At 38.5% G+C, this 17,184-nt stretch overlaps 1 protein-coding gene across 19 annotated transcripts in view; it reads left to right on the forward strand.

Annotated features, from left to right (window-relative positions):
* INPP4B (inositol polyphosphate-4-phosphatase type II B) overlaps positions 1 to 17,184 on the forward strand; it is a 976,853-nt gene that overhangs the window by 834,397 nt on the left and 125,272 nt on the right. The gene's annotated exons all lie outside the window — the stretch shown is intronic.

Consider the following 17,184-nt stretch of genomic DNA (forward strand, 5'->3'; position numbering starts at 1 on the left):
AATGCTAGTTGGGCAGAATACAAAAGGGGAGGGGCATAAAGGTGTAGAGCGAGGGGCAACAGTGTGCCGTGATTGAATCAATGCACGTTAATCACTCAAGAGCCTTCCGAAGTACATGCACATCATATACAGAAAAAAGGAAATCCTTTATCATATCGTATGTACAACAACAACGGGAAAAAAAAGCAAGCTAGTTATATTAGCTGTTAAACACTTAGTAACAATTACTCTTCTTGCCACCCTAGAATTTAAACATGTTCAGGGAGCAAGTTATTTAAAGGCCCAGGTCTATTTTTAAAAATGCTGGCAAAGGGACTGTGAAATGATGCCTGCTCTTTCTTTGGTGAAATTTCTGTCACAGGAAAGATAGAGCTGAGCTCCCAGAGGTAAATGCTGAGTAAGTGTTTGTTGTTGCTGATTAAGATTGCATTTCTCCCACTGAAGCATTTTCAAAAGAGCAAATCTAGTATTTCTCCCTTTTACCTTCACCTTCTTCCTCCATTTATTCACATCCCTTAGGCTCACACACCTCTTAACCTCTCTGAAGTTCAATTTTCTCAACTGCAAAATGAAAATAACAGTACCTGGTCTTCGTATCTCTGGAGGTGATCACGAGATAAACGGTTTACCCGTGAGGTGATGTCCCAGTGCCTGCAAAAAAAAAAAAAAAGGCCTAGGCAAATACACCATATTGCTTTAGTATTATTGTTACGTGTTTGTTTTTTTAACAAGTGTAAATTATATAATCTAATCATGAGGATCAATAACACTCCTTGAAGTATTTAGCAAAACCTGATATATCAAAAAATGTAGATTTTAAATGCATATATAAAATGGAGCCCTGGTGCCTCAGTGGCTAAGAACTTGGCTACTAACCAAAAGGTCAGCAGTTCGAATCCACCAGCTGCTCCTTGGAAACCTTATGGGGCAGTTCTACTCTGTCCTATAGAGTCTCTATGAGTCAGAATCGACTGGATGGCAACATGTTCGGCTTTTTTTTTTTTTTTTTGGCTCTTGTATCATAAAATGTGAATTGTATTCCCATGAAATGTGAATTTTAAAGAGTATGAGGTCATAATAGGAAAGAAGTTATATTTAAATTAATTAAATACTCAGTATTTGTCTTTTGACAAATCATTACTGTTTTTATATTAAACCAAGTGAGAATTTTGGAATCGGGTGTCTTTAGTTTTCTTCGTTTTTACCTCACTCTGTTATGAAAAAAAAAAAAAAAAAACTTGCCCTCACCTCACTTTTTTTCCTCCTCAAAAGTGTCCTTTATTATTTCTTTTTCTTTAGATAATTATTGAGACATTTAGTATTGTAGGTGCTCCAAATGCAAAGGTAAGTAAGATTAGATCCTTGCTTCCTACAGCTCAGAGTCTGTTATTGTTAGGTACTGTCAAGTTGGCTCCAACTCATAGTGACCTTATGTATAACAGAGCAGTGTGTTGCCTGATCCAGCACCATCTTCATGATCTTTGGTAAGCCCAGTGTCTTAGTTTCTTAGTGTTGCTATAGCAGAAATGCCACAAGTGGGTGGTTTTAACAAACAGAAATTTATTTTCTCAAAGTAAGAGGCTAGAAATCTGAATTCAGGGTGTCAGCTCTAGGGGAAGGCTTTCTCTCTCTGTTGGCTCTGGGGAAACCCTTCTCTCTCTTCAGCTCCTGTTCCTCAGTTCCTTGGTAATCTTCATGTGGCAGGTATCCTTCCCTCCATTTGTACTCATTCTCTGTGTCTAATCTGCACTTTTTATATCTCAAAGGTGATTGGCTTAAACATATCCTACACTGATACGGCCTCGTCAATGTAACAAATTCCCACATGAGATTATATCCACAGTTATAGGGGTTTAGGATTTATAACACATATTTTTGGGGCCTACGATTCAATCTGTTACACTCAGAGCCTATTGGTCGATAAAATCATGTTAACAAATAGTTAAAAATTTGGAGATAAAGGTTGAAGAGAGACAGGTGGTAGAAGATAGCCTCTGCTAAGATGACTTCAACTCAAATTGTTATGAGATTTTAAAATATAAAACCTTCCTTTTGATGGGGCAAGAAAGAAGAGAGTAGGAAATGTGTCCTTAGCTGAAAAAGTTGAGGGCGAACCATTCAACTCAATGGACATCACTGAGCACCTGTCCTGCTTGGTGCACTGTGTGGAGGTGAACAATCTCAAAGACCCCACAGCCTATTCAGGGCCCTAGAAAGGCAAATGACAATAATACAGCAGCATTAGAAATGCCACTTTAGAGGTGTGCACAGGAGGTGTCAGGAGCATAGTTGTCATGGTGGGATTTTCAGAAGAAAATCTCGAGATTGAAATGTGAGTAGAAGTTAACTATACCAAAAAGAAAAGGAAGTAGCCCTTTAGACAGGAACACATTAGCTGGCATGAGGGAGTGAGGCCCCATGCATGTGTTTTACTATTAGTTGTTTATTTGTTTTATGGTAAAGGTGGTAAAAACTGAGTATGTTTATCTACCAAAAGAGAAAAGCCATTTGAGAAACATGGAAGTGATAATAGATGGAGCAACCAATGAAAAATCCGCTGCTGTGGAGTCGATTCTGAGTCATAGCGACCCTATAGGGCAGAGTAGAACTGCCCCATAGAGTTTCCAAGGAGCGCCTGGCAGATTCGAACTGCTGACCTTTTGGTTAGCAGCCGTAGTACTTAACCAGTATACCACCAGGGTTTCTGGATGGGGCAAAGTCTTTACAAAAGAAAGAAATGGAATCAAGTCTAATATGGAGGCAGGAGGAGAGTCCCAGGCAGGAGCGTGCCTCTTCTGCTGAGACTGTTGATGGAGTTTACTTTTTTGAGTCAGGTAGGGCTAGACAATGAGTTGGGCTAATCCCCAGGAGTTGGCTTGTTTATCCATAAAGCAGGATCATGTGCTTAAAAAATGGGATAGGGAGGAGGGGCTGAGGAGAATAGTGAGGGTTTCAAAAAGGCACCGGAGAATATGGGTAAAGGAGCTTATTAGCAACATTTGAAAAAGTTAGGAAACTTTCCAGTGAGTGTGAAGGGCCAGTCAAGGTTGCAGTATCGGTCTGATGATTATTGGCTGGTCCTTGATCACTCACTTGGGAATACTTTGGTCCTCTTGAGACTAGGAAAAATTCTTCCTGGTTTTTTCACCAGTTAATGGAGGGATGTCTTCTCAGTTTCCCAGTTCTTTTGGACTCTTTCAAAAACAGAAAGAGTGACAATGAAGGTCTTGAATCTCTCTGTGTTTCTCCTCTTAGTTCAGTTCTGAGAGTTTCCTTTGGAAGCCGTCATTTTCTAGAAAGCATATAAAAGCTTTGTCTAAATAACCACAATTATAAGGAAAATCTTTCACACTCAGAACAGTTACTTCTAACTACCACCACCCCCCAATATAATTTGCAAACAATAATCAAGTTTGATTGTATACAACATTCATTTCGATTTTTTTTTCTAGCAACTACTTTCTACTAAAAAGATCCTTCCATCACGGGGTGGAAATCCCTTATGAAAAAACAGGAAGTTAAATGGGAATTATAAAAAATTTCACCAGAGTCAATAATATTTGACATTATTTTCAAAGCTTTATCTAACCTTGAAAAATCAAGTAAATGTAACAGAAATATAGCTAACAGAAAACGCCTTTAGAGACTGTGCTGTCAAACAAATTGGAAATATAAGTTTGTGTACTGTTTTTCTTAATCAGTTGTTAGAAAAGTTCTAGCACTGATTACAAGTCTAGTCAACTTCCCAAAATAATTCAGTGTTTTAAATTAATTTAATTGGGTTTCTGTGATATCCTATGAAAGTATTCTCAGATCACTTCAATTGGCTTAGGCTGGCAGGTCCTTTTTGGCAAATGTGTTTGCTTTACTTAACTCCTGATAAAAACCAAAAACCAACCCATTGCCATTAAGTTGATTTTGACTCAGTAGAACTGTCCCTATAGGGTTTCCAAGGAGCATCTGGTAGATTCGAACTGCCGACCTTGTGGTTAGCAGCTGAACTCTTTACCAGTATACTACCAGAGTTTCCTAACTCCTGATAGTGACTGTAATTTTAATAATTGCCTACTTGAACAACTGCATTAGCTTCTTATAATAAATATTTGGGAAACGAATAAAAAAATAAATAAATAAATTACTCTTGAGGCCCACTCTGCTGATGCATGTAACAAACTTTCTTTCTGAGGTCAGGAAAGAGGATTCCTGTTAATTCCAATCAGCATGAGACTGTTCTTTTTCTTTCCAACCTGTTTTGTTGGCAAAATTGATGACATATCAATCTGAATAATAGTTTTTTAGTCAATATGGTAGAGACTGAAACTGAAATGATCACTTATAAAAGAAGCCTGTTATTTACTGAATTTTACGTATTAAATGATTGAATGCTTGAAAAGGTGATCTTCCTGAAAAGTTAACAAACAATTAAGCCCCAAAGGAATATTCGGAATTTTATGACAATCTGTGCCAAGACATAGACTACTATAGAATTATTCAGCTTTGAGCTAGTAAAGATGACATATTGCTTTTCTTTCTCGACGTCTCTGCAACAGATGCTTCCAGCAGCTGGGATCCCAAGATTAGTTTGTCCAAAATATGAAAGGATGTCATCCAACCAAACTATTAAGCTGACATAGTTTTTGTGGCTTCCAGTAATTACATTATTCTCTAGAACACTGTGATTTAATTTCAGAATTACTACAGTGATGGGTTCAGGGCTAAATCTGCCCTGAAAACAGATATATTTTTGACCCTCTATCCTCTGATTCATTCCAATAAAGTATAGAACTAGGAAAACTCTTATAATTATTTATCGATATCTCAAACCCATTTTTTTAAAATTGAACTGCATTTCTATCTCAGGCAACATTTCACCATCTGAATTGCCCAATTAATTCCCTTCTTCATTTTACTAACAGAAATCACATGTTAAATTTTGACTTCCATTCTTAAGTTAGGAGAACATTTCCTGTTCCTTATTATGGTACGATGTAGTTATGACCCATAAATACAATGGACAATCCACATTAATCCATAATGAATTTTCATTAATTACAAAGATTTAGAAATAATGGTACTTTCATAGTAATATTTATATATCAGGCATCCTATTAATAAAGTCTATGTAACCTGGAAAAAAATGTGGTTTCTCTGTAACTCAATGCCAAAGGTAGCATTCTTAGATGAGATTTACATGAACCACTTTCTGATAACTTCTTTACCAACCTCACACAGTTCATTTTGCTCTACATCTTTTCTCTAATGATGTCTACAGCAAATTTGAGAACAAGCTTGACGGGCATGTTGATAGAGCTATTTATATTGCCATAACTGGTAACAGTGGTATAAATAGATGAAAAACATTACTGACTGTTGAGGACAAAGCATATTTAGCCAGGTACCTCCATAGGCAATCTATAGTGATCTGTATTCTCAACTTCTCTTGCCAGCTGCTGTCTCCATCTTAGCCCTTACCTCCAGGGGGAAAAAGTTCATACCATGCATAATGCACAGCAACCTATGCAAATTTATATTCAAATGAGATTGTGTTCAGTTCCCCAACTGGCTAGAATTATGCTATGTGAAACTATTGACCTGTTCTTCTTCATAAGAAGAAAATTAATTGTTCTCATTATTTAAAGTTAATTAATTCTTATAGGCTTCTTGGTTTAACTGTTCTAAAGCAACACATTATAACTTAGTTACCTAAATAAGTAATAAACCAAAACCTGTTGCCATTGAGTCAATTCCAACTCATAGTGGCCCTAAAGACACAGTAGAACTGCCCCATAGGGCTTGCAAGGAGTGGCTGGTGGATTCAAACTGCCAACCTTTTCGTTAACAGCTGTTGCTCTTAACCACTGCACCACCAGGATTCCAAATAAGTAATGGGTCCACTAAAATATGGCCGTTTATTCCACGATTTTATAAATTATAGATAAAAGTGTGTGTGTATGTGTCTGTGTGTGTGTGTGTGTAAATGAAAACCTTTTGCATAGTAACCTCCAGGCAGGACTAAATGGAGCCTTCAATGATTAGTTGTTTCTTCTACATCTGTGGAAGATTATGTCTTTAAAAAAAGAAGGAAAAGGAAAAAGAAAAAAAAAACACCAACAGTAACAAAAGCTGATATATTCTTAGCAATTTAGGTGAAAGAATGCTCCAAAGTTGTTTGTTCTTATTATCTTTAAAATTTTACAATTCTTTTCCACCTTCAAATAAAACACATTGTCCGGTGGTCCAAGGCTGACTTCCTTCTGTGTCTCACCCTCTCAGGCTCTCATTCACCAAGTGCAATAGATGCTGCTTCTTATCCGTGATTGATCTCCTTCTCTCTTTCCCCTTCATCACTGCCTTCTTTTTCTTTTTTTTTAGACCTGTGCTATTTCTTGTTTCAGTTCAATGATTTGTTTCTATTCTCTCAAGTTCGCAGTATGCACCATGAGTTAACCTCAATCCCTTTTCCACCTGGCAAATGCTTACTTATCCTACAAGGCAGACAGCAGCAAACTAGAACCCACAGGGCAATCTGGTCCCACTGCCTGTTTTGGTACAGCCTGTAAGCTAAAAATAGTTTTTACTTTTTTTTTTTTTTTTTTTGGTGAAAGTATACACAGCCAAAGATACACCATTTCAACAGTTTCTACATGTACAATTCAGTGGCAGTGGTTATATTCTTCAAGTTGTGCTACCATCCTCACTAGCCTTTTCTGTATCATTCCACCACCATTACCTTAAACTCACTGCCCCCTAAACTTCCCATCCAAACTGTTGAGTTGCCATTGTCAACTCAATCTCACATACGTAATTCTTTAAAAGAACACAATACTCGAAGCAGACATGCTTTACTAATTAAAAGAAGCTTTTGTTTGCTTGTTTAAAGACAAGAAGACTTCAGGAAATAGTTTTGGTTGAAGGTTTAAAGTTTAAAGGTTATATCTCAGAGCAATAGTTTCAGGGACTCATTCAGCCTCCATGGTTCCACAAGTTCTAAATTCCACTGAGAATTTGAAATTCTCTTCTTTATTTTCCCTCTTTTGATCAGAATTCTTCCATAGAATCTTTGATCATACTGTTCAGTAGTAATAGCCAGGTACCATCCAGTTCTTCAGGTCTCATGGTAAAAGGAGGCAGTTGTTCATGATGAAGGCAGTCAGACGTATAGTTGATTTCCTCCTCCAATCCCTGACTCCTCTTTTAACTCTCTTGCTTCAGATGAATGGATTCCAATTGTTGTACCTTGGATGACTGCTTGCTAGCTTTTAAGACCCCAGTCACTGTGCAGTGTACTAGGAGGTAGAACAGGAATACTGAGGCACAGTGTTAGGCTAATTGATTGGGATGTCCCTTGAAACCATGATCCTAAACCCCCAAACCAAGGAAACAAATCCTATGAGGTGTTCAGTTGTGCATAAGCACTCAGCATTTCAGCGTATGCTTTTTTTTTTTTTTTTTGGTAAATAAAAAATGAAATGTTGAAAAAATCAAATGAAGAATATTTTGTGACACATGAAAATTATGTGAAATTCAACTTTCATTGTCCATAAAGTTTTATTGGGACACAGTCATGCTTATTCATTAAGTATTGTCTATGGCTGCTTTTGTGGTCGAGTGACAGTTGATTAGTTGAGACAGAGACTGTATGGCATACAAAGCCGGAAGTATTCACTGTTTGTCCCATTGTAGAAAAAGTTTGCCGACCCCTGCTGTAAAGCATAACTGAAAAGTAACCTCCTTTTGTGAGATCACTACCCTCCAGACAACATTCATCACTTCTTTCTCCTTATCCTTTAGTTTACTTTGTACATAATATTTGTTTGTTGTTGTTAACTGCCCTCAAGTTTGTCCCCAACTCAGGGGCCATCTCACGCATGATAGGATCAGACTTTTTTGATCTGTAGAGTTTTCACTGGCTGATTTTTGAGAAGTAGATTGTCAGGCCTTTCTTCTTAGTTTGTCTTAACCTGGAAGCTCTGCTGAAACCTGTTCAGCGTCAGAGCAACACTTAAGTTTCCACTGACAGGTGGGTGGTTGCTACACTTGAAGTGTGTTGCCGGGAATAGAACCCAGGTCTCCGGAATGGAAAGCAAGAATTCTACCACTGAATCACCAATGCCCCTAATATTTGCATATTACTGATGAATGCATTCAACTTCAAATCATTTTAAGCAATAAACATTACCCTTACATTCCAGGAACACATAGAACAGTGAACACTGAATTATAACTAGTTGTTTATGGGTGTGTTTTCTCCAGGTGTTCATGAACTCTGTAAGCTACTAAAGGGCAAAGGCAATGTCTTTTTCACTGTTGTATGCCGACACTTTAGCAGAGCACCTGCATAACAGACGTTCTCAATATGTATCTATAGAGTGAATTAATGAGTTTGAAGTTTGCCTTCACAATATTATTCTTCTTTGCCTTATTTTGAAACGTAGTGTATTTAAATTTAATGTAATTCTGCACTACATCCCGTACCTTTTCCTCCACTATCTTAACATTAATTCTTCTTAAAATTTTGTTTCTCTTTCCCGATCAAAAATGCCCATTTATGCCTCCCTTTCATTAGTTCAGGTACCCTGCTGGTGCAGTGGTTAAATGCTTGAATGCTAACCAAAAGGTCAGCGGTTCAAACCCACCAGCTGCTCCACAGAAGAAAGATATGGCAGTCTGTTTCCATAAAGATGTACAGACTTGTAAACTTTATGGGGGCAGTTCTACTCTATCCTGTATGGTTGCTATGAGTCGAATTAACTCAACAGCAACAGTTTTCTCATTAGTTTTTATTTCCCAGTGTCTTCATCCATTCTGAGGTGACTATTCAAGTCATATTCAAGATATCTTCAAATACAGAAAATGTTTCTACGGACATTCAAAATGGTCATAGAACATTAGAGATGATCAAAGCAAAGAACACAGTTGGTTAAGGATTCCTGCAGCTTCTAGAACCTCCAGGCAATTTTCTTTTTGATTATTTATGTGCAGATTACAGTTACACAGAAATAATATCTTTAGCAAGTTCCCAGCAAGTATGAATTAAAAACAACTATTTCCTCCTACAGTTTCTCAGTGGTGCAAACAGTTAATACCCTCAGCTGCTAAGCTAGAGCTTGGAGGTTTAAGTTCACTCAGAAGCACATTGGAAGAAAGGCCTGGCAATCTATTTCCCAAAAATCAGCCATTGAAAACTCTGTGGAGCATAGTTCTACTCTGACACACATCAGGTCACCCAGAGTCAGAATCAATTCGATGGCAACTCTTGTTGGTTTTTTCCTCCTAGTCCCAGCTTTCTCTTTTTCATCCAAAAGTCAAACAGATTATCAGGCTTTTTAAATCTTAACAACGTAGAGAGGACATTGAAAACGTTCCCTCTCCCCATCAGAAAGGGCAGGCGAAGACAGGGAGAATTAGGCGGTTGTTCCCTCTTTGGCAACCAAACATGTTCTATCATCTGTTTTCATGATGGATGGGAGACATTCCCTGAATTTCTCCAGTCCATTTCACCCAGGAGAAATGTGCTTTAAATACTCACCTGATATTAAAGTCCACAAAAGGTGGTTAAGCAAAGTTCATGACTGTCCATTAAGGTGCACAAATGTTCTATTAAGGAAAAGAAACCCCAAATAAGATCTTCATGTACATGCATATTCATGCAACCCTGCCGATTGCTAGATTTTCCCACGTGCAGTTCATACTTTCACCTTCAGTCCCCTATTTTATAGCACCTAACATAGTGTTTTTAACGTAGTGTTTTATACCTACTAGTTCAAAGTATTCTTTATAGTTAATGTAGGAATAAGTGAATGAATGGGTTTGCTGAATCAGCAGTTTGTCCTCCAACTCAAACCAGCATTTTAGTGGCCTTATAGGACAGAGTAGAACTGCACCATAGGGTTTCCAAGGAGTGGCTCATGGATTCGAAGTGCTGACTTTTTAATTAGCAGCCAAGCTCTTAACCGCTGCACCACCAGGGCTCCATAAAGTTAGTGAATAGGCCAAGAAAATGCTGAGGTATGTACAGGCAGGCTGTTGACATGATATGTCAGGGTACATTCATTTAAAAAGATAAATCCTTGAAATTGGTTATGTGTAGTTGAGTCGGAATTGACTCGATGGCACTGGGTGGGTTTAGTACACTAACTGATGATCTCATATAATTTAACCAGTTGTTCAACTATCTAATGGTGTGTATATAACATCCAATCAACCAATTTAAAATTAAAAGCTTTAGTTAATCAGTGTTATTTTTCTACTTGTTGTTAAACAAATGCTTTATCCGATGCTTCCACTGAATTGAAGGCTTTAGCATGATGTAGCATTTATTAGAGTAAACTCAGCCATTCAGAATGAGTTTCATTCTAACATCAATTTCAAGAGGGCTGTAATTATACCTTCTAGTTGTAAGTCAATCAACCGAAGTTTTAGATGCGTCAATAGACACAGCAATTTTTTTAGCCACTTGAGAGGAAAATAAAGTATAAAATATGGAGTCTGACCTTAACAGCCTTATCATCTAGCTCAAGGCAGATGGCTAGTACTCATAAAGCAGGTAGAAATATTGAAAGGTATTCCCAGGATGTAAGCATTTTGTAGTACACATTAAAACTGTTAAAAAAAAAAAAAAAGAAGATTCAGAAAGAGAAGCTATATGAAGGTTGGAGAAAATGGAGGAGTCTTTTCTTCCTTCCTCCCTTCCTTTCTTCTTCTTTTTTTTTAATTTATCTATTACCTACTGTATACTAGGATGTAGTAATACAGGATGGATTAATAGTCATTTCCCTCATCCAGCCACATCTATTAGAAAGAACGAGTATGTTATGCAGAAGGGGTAACACGAACAATTCTTGGAGATGGTGAGACTTGAGCAGGTGAGACTACGGATTGCTGGAGGAAAAGGGCAAAGCTGTTCAAGACATAAAAAAACAGCATATGTCAAGGCAGAAATATTAATTCCTCCAAGGTTTTGTATTTTTGATACTTAGCACTGTGCAGGCCTATCAAAGATAGAGTAAGTATTTGTGGGGCTAATTAATTAACAGCATGTTTCTTGGACAGTGAAAGATGGACCTGGATAAAGGTTTCATTATGAAGACTAAAGAAAAAATAAGTACAATTATCTAAATGGGTCAGATTATAGAGGTGCCTCCAGGCTGAGAAAAGAATTTATACCTGCTGCTGTGCAATGTCTGCTTTTGACCAGAGGAGTGATGAAGTGAGTGTGGTGATCTATGAAGATGAATGTGGCACTCATATGTAGACCTGATTGTGTTATAGCTAATAATATAGAAATGAGCAAGGTCCAAACCAGGGAAACATGAGGAGGTCAATGCTGGCGAAGTAGTAGCTGAATATCTGAATCTACTTGTGTGACTAGGGATGGGATTGCAGGGTGTGGCCAGGTTTGAGTTCCTTGAACTGGTTATTGAGAAATGAAGGAGAGGAATTTTTACATGAGTAAGAAGGTATAGTGAAAGCAGGAGAGTCAGTGGGAAACAAAGGTTGGAGAATCTAACTCAATTATGACGGATGCCATGTGTCTGGCTCCCTTTAGTCCACCTAGTGTGTGTGTGCCTAAATGGGTGTGTTATAGAGCTTGAAGTATACATGGGCCAGTGTGTTCCTAAGTGTGTGTGTGCATGTATGTATGTTACATAGCTTGAAGCATACTTGAGCCAGTTTGTGCCACAGAATATCTTAAGAAAGCAATTCCTTTCACCTAATAGTCTGGGAAAAGTTAGGATTCAGAGAGAAGATCTATCAAACCACTGAAGGATCAAAGAAAGACAATGATGAAGGAGTTGGCCAGGGTAGTGAGAATTGTTCTCCATCGATAAAAGGATAAACCGTATAGCTTCTTTTCTTTTAAAGACAGGCTTGGCCTTGTGGACTCACTGACTGGTTCTAATCAAAGTCCTCAGAAATTGGTATTGACAAGTAGCAAACTGCGCATGGAGATATAGATACGACAGAGCTGCTTTGGACCCTTGTATCAGCTCTGATTTCACCTTCACACCTCTTGCCAACCGAACATTGGCATTAAAAAAGTCGACTGGCTAAGTACTGCTGTTTTTTTTTTTTTTTTTTAAGTTAACTGCTGATCCGAAACAGTCCCAGTTTCTCTGATCCTACCAAGCTCATAAACATATGGTATGCTGAGTTAGCACCATGTCCCTGCCCTCGTAGCTCACTCTACCAGGTGTCATGTCTCACTGGACGCCACTCACTGCTGCGTCCACCAGACTTACACACTTACTGCCTCTAGGCTTTGACCTGCATTTTAGCTTAGGTCCTAACCCAGAAATAAATAAAGCCCAAGATCAGCACCTGACCTAGAATGGAATAAATACTGCTGCTAGTTCCCCACTGAATTGGTACCCTCATTGGCCAGAAAAGTTTATAGCCACTTGACCTTCAAGATGTGAAGTTGTGAAGAATCCATTATATACGAAGACACCAATTAGGCTCCACTTAATAAAGGCTAGGCTTTAACACACCAATTTTTCCATTACTTCCTTCTTACAGCAGTAGACATAACAGAATAATGGCTACTGTTTTGGGGGAGAAAGCCCAGCTATCTTTGTTTTTCTGATAGATTGTTTTATTAACTCTTCCTTGTGGCAGGGGAGCTAAACAGGGTCTGGAGAGGTTGACACTTCCCTGGCCTGAGAAAGGGCTGGAGAGTCCATGTGTTGTAGTCATGTGTGTTTGCTTCCATAGCCTTCTCACAAGTCAGCCATTCCTCATCATGGGAGCAGTCTGGGAAATCACACTAATTGTGTGATTTCACTAGGTATCATGGATTGAATTGTGTCCCCCCAAAATATGTGTAACAATTTGGCTAGGCCACAAATCCCAGTATTGTGTGATTGTCCACCATTTTGTCATCCGATGTGATTTTCCTAGGTGCTGTAAATCCTGTCTCTATGATGTTGATGAAATGGGATTATTGGTAGTTATGTTAATGAGGCAGGACTCAATCTATGAGACTGGATTGTGTCTTGAGCCAATCTCTTTTGAGACATAAAAGTGAGAAGCGAGCAGAGAGACAGGTGTACCTCATACTACCAAGAAACAAGAGCCAGGAGAAGAGTGTGTCCTTTGGACCCAGCATCCCTGTACAGAGAAACTCCTCAACCAGTGGAAGATTGATGACAAAAGATTTTCCTCCAGTGCTGACAGAGAGAGAAAACCTTCCCCTGGAACTGATGCCTTGAATTTGGACTTGTAGCCTATTAGATTGTGAGAGAAAAAATTTCTCTTTATTAAAGCCATCCACTTGTGTTATTTCTGTTATAGCAGCACTAGATGACTAAGACACAAGGAAAGAAAGTAGAGTAGGCCCCAGCCATAACAACAATCTAAGCAAAAAGAATTTTCCGTGTGAACTTATTTTAAAAAAAACTTATTTAGAGAGTAAAAATCCTCAGAAAAGGGCTGATTATTCTCCTCTGTGCATGCTTTCACAGAGATAAAATAGAAAATGGATAGTTGAAGAGAGATTTCAGGTATTCAAGGTTTCTTGGTCATATGTTATCTTCAGGAATCTTGCTGACACTCCTTTAGCATCTGTTTCAAAATAATTGAGTTTTCTCTCAATAATTCACCTCCTGCTTTATATCTGGTCACAGTAATGGATTATGTACTTTATTCCTGACACTGTCCTCTATTAATGTTGGCAGCTTATATCCTTATTCCCAAGAAGATTGACCAGTTAGCCAAGTGAGTGCTCCTTTTCTACTTGTATGACACTATTGGTTGCAGATTTAAGAGTAGATGTGACCAACCTGGGCATTTTTTACAGTCATCTCCTAGTCTAGGACTGTCCTTAGACTCATTTTCAAGTCTCAGATAACCGAACCCTTTAGGCTTCTACCTAACCCTTTCTGGACCCCTCTACTGAACTTCTTCTGTCTTCCCTGTCTCTAGGGTACTGATAATATCCCCCAAGAGGAATTCCTACTGTGTACAACAGTTCTGTGGAAAATCACAGAAGTGTCATGTCCGTAGGATCAGAGAGACCTGAATTTCTGGTCCAGTTATAGTATTTTAATATTGAGTGTTACTTAACTTCTCTTACCCATAGTCTTCTCATCTTTAAAAACTGGGTCAATAATATTAACCTTTTGTCATGGTTTTTGAGAGTTAAATGAGCTAGCACTTATATATGTCAGGTGAAGATAAATACCAGCCTTCAATCTATCTCTAGGGTGATATCACCCCTCTCTTCCTGCCTCCCTCCCTCTTTTTCTGCCTTATTTCCTTCCTTTATTTCAATAAAACTTTTTGAATGCCAGTAAATAGACAACAGATAAGTGGTAACTTTGGTGAAGGGTAAGACAGTACAAAGTACTGGGGAAGCCAGCACAACTTGACAAGGCAAGCTCATGAAAGCTCCAGAGACACATCCAGACTCCAGACACATCCAGAGGGCTGTGGGGACCATGGTCTCAGGGAACCTCTAGCTCAGCTGGCATAACATCACTTATAAAGAAAATGTTCTGCATTGTACTTTGGTGAGTAGCGTCTGGGGTCTTAAAAGCCTGTGAATGGCCATCTAAGATGCAACACTGGTCTCACCCCTCTGAGAACAAGAAAGAATGAAGAAAACTAAAGATACAAGGGAAAGATAAGTCCAAAGGACTAATGGATCACATCTACCATGGTCTCCACCAGGTTCAATCCAGTACAACTAGATGGTGCCCAGCTATCACCACTAACTGCTCTGACGTGGGTCATAATGGAGGGTCCCGGACAGAACTGGAGAAAAATGTAGAACAAATTTCTAACTCAAAAAGAAAGACCAGACTTGTTGGCCTGACAGAGACTGGAGAAACCCTGAGAGCATTGGCCCCGACAACCTTTCATCTCAGTAATAAAGTCACCCCTGAGGTTCAACTTTCAGCCAAAGATTGGACAGGCCCATAAAACACAATGAGACTAAAGGGGCACACAGGCCCAGAGGCAAGGACTAGAAGGCTGGAAGGGACAGGAAAGCCGGTAATGGGGAACCCAGGGTTGAGAAGAGAGAGTGTTGACATGTCGTGGGTTTGTTAACCAATGTCATAAAACAGTATGTGTACTATTTAATAAAAAACCAGTTTGTTCAATAAACCTTTATCTGAAGTGCAATAAAAATGAAAATAATAATAAAAAAAAAAAACTAGCATAGGCTCTGTGCTATGTACTGAGGACACAGGTTTCAAATGACTCACAGCCTAGTATTGAAGACAGAGGCGGAAATCAATAACTTTGGTCTACTCTGTAGATGCCATAATAGAGGTGTATATACAGTGCAAGGAGGGTGAGAAGGAGGCAGTGGCCAGTGGGGCACAAAGGTCTCTCACCACTAGTTAGACAGGATCTGCTTTCTAGAAAGATAAAGAGTAGAATGAGTTTACTGCTGAGCATGCCTTCAATAAAATATTTTATTATGCATGAATAAACCAAAACGAAATTCATTGCCATCGAGTCGATTCCTATACGACAGAGTACAACTGCCCCATAGGGTTCCCAAGAGCAGCTGATGGATTCGAACTGCCGACCTTTTGGTTGGTGTAATTCTTACACATCCAGGGCTCCTTTATGTGTGAATGGTATCTTAGTATTACATAAGAAATTCTGCTCACCGCCTCACTCCCAGCAAACATCCTCACAGTTCATATCTCTAAGCATTTCACCACTTAAAAATCTTTTTTCTACTGTTTACCATATAACCCTTTACAAGATAGTTGTTAGTCTTGGACAATGAATATGCTTCACTACTTTAGGTTAATAAAGATCTCTCTACTGGCTGCAAATGTTACTTTTCAACCAGTTGTTGTTGCCAGGTACCGTCGAGTCCGTTCTGACTCATAGCAGCCCTATAGGACAGAGTAGAACTGCCCGATAGGGTTTCCAAGGAGTGGCTGGTGGATTTGAACTCTCAACCTTTTGGTTAGCAGCCAAGCTCTTAACGACTACACCACCAGGGCTCCAACCAGTGGAATCCTATAAAAGAAAGAACAATATATAGATGTGAATATCAAATTATCCTTTTAAATACCCTTATGTTCAGGCTTTTTTAGAGACATGAATAAGAGCAATTGATTCATCCTTTATCTTCCTTTACATAAAAAAAAAAAAAGGCAGCATGTAATACTACTTGATCTTTGATCAAAATATAAAGTTTCTTTCAACGTGGGCAAATCGGAGAAGAGTCAAAGGTTTATCTCAAGCACAAAGCTAATCTAGAAAATTGCAAGGAGCCCCCTCCCCTCCTAGTAGCAGAGCTTATTGCCAGTTTTAGCTGGAGAGTTGCTTCATTTTTTAAAGGTAGTAGCCTTAAAGACACGGTCTGTGGTGGTGATTAAGACATATTTGGAATGGAGGGCGTTAAGTCTGTTATTGTGGTCTGGAATAAGCTCTTTACCGAATCCTAATATGAGTGATGCCAGGACATTCAGCTTACTTGGCTTTCTCCAGTGTTTCCGCCTGGAAGAGGTGAGCTCCCTTCCCTCATGACTCAGAGGTGCTGTCACCTCATTTTCTCAAACAAGAAGCAGAGGATGATGTAATCTGCGGATGTGATCCGTGTATTGATTTCTTTAGAGCGGAAGTTTTTTTCGTTTTTTTTTAATTTAATCCTTTAGGGGAAAGACCTGCCTTTGAGGGAAAGATGGTTATTATTATGTGTGATTAGTAGCATACTTCACACAAGGTTATAGGATGATGAAAAGCAAGCTTTATTCATTAGGAAAGCCAACAAGGATTGGCTGTGATTTTGCCAAATTGTGATGATTTTACCAAATTGTGATGATTTTACCAAGTGCTGTCAGAGAAATCACGTCTCAGCTCAATGTGTCTATGTCTGCACACTCACTCATTTATTTTCATATGGTTGCATTTTTTCAACCAACTTATCTCTTCCAAAAACCAGCAAATAATCTAAGTTCAACTGTAGTTCTTTCTCCTGAGATTTTAGGTAGATGAACTACCTAAAAAGTAGTTCATATGTTTAGAAACGAGTAAAATTAACTGAGGAAAAAATATATATTATCATATATATATATATATAAATTTGGGTAAAATATAGACAAACTGCTAAGAAAATGCTTTGAGTATTATCTTTGCACTAAGTGGAACTCTAAGTACCTGAAATAGCTCTGTTACAGAAAAAAACACCTACTGAAAGATTGCTTTATGGCAAGA

Source organism: Elephas maximus, chromosome 13 (assembly GCF_024166365.1).
Source record: "Elephas maximus indicus isolate mEleMax1 chromosome 13, mEleMax1 primary haplotype, whole genome shotgun sequence".
Taxonomy (NCBI): domain Eukaryota; kingdom Metazoa; phylum Chordata; class Mammalia; order Proboscidea; family Elephantidae; genus Elephas; species Elephas maximus.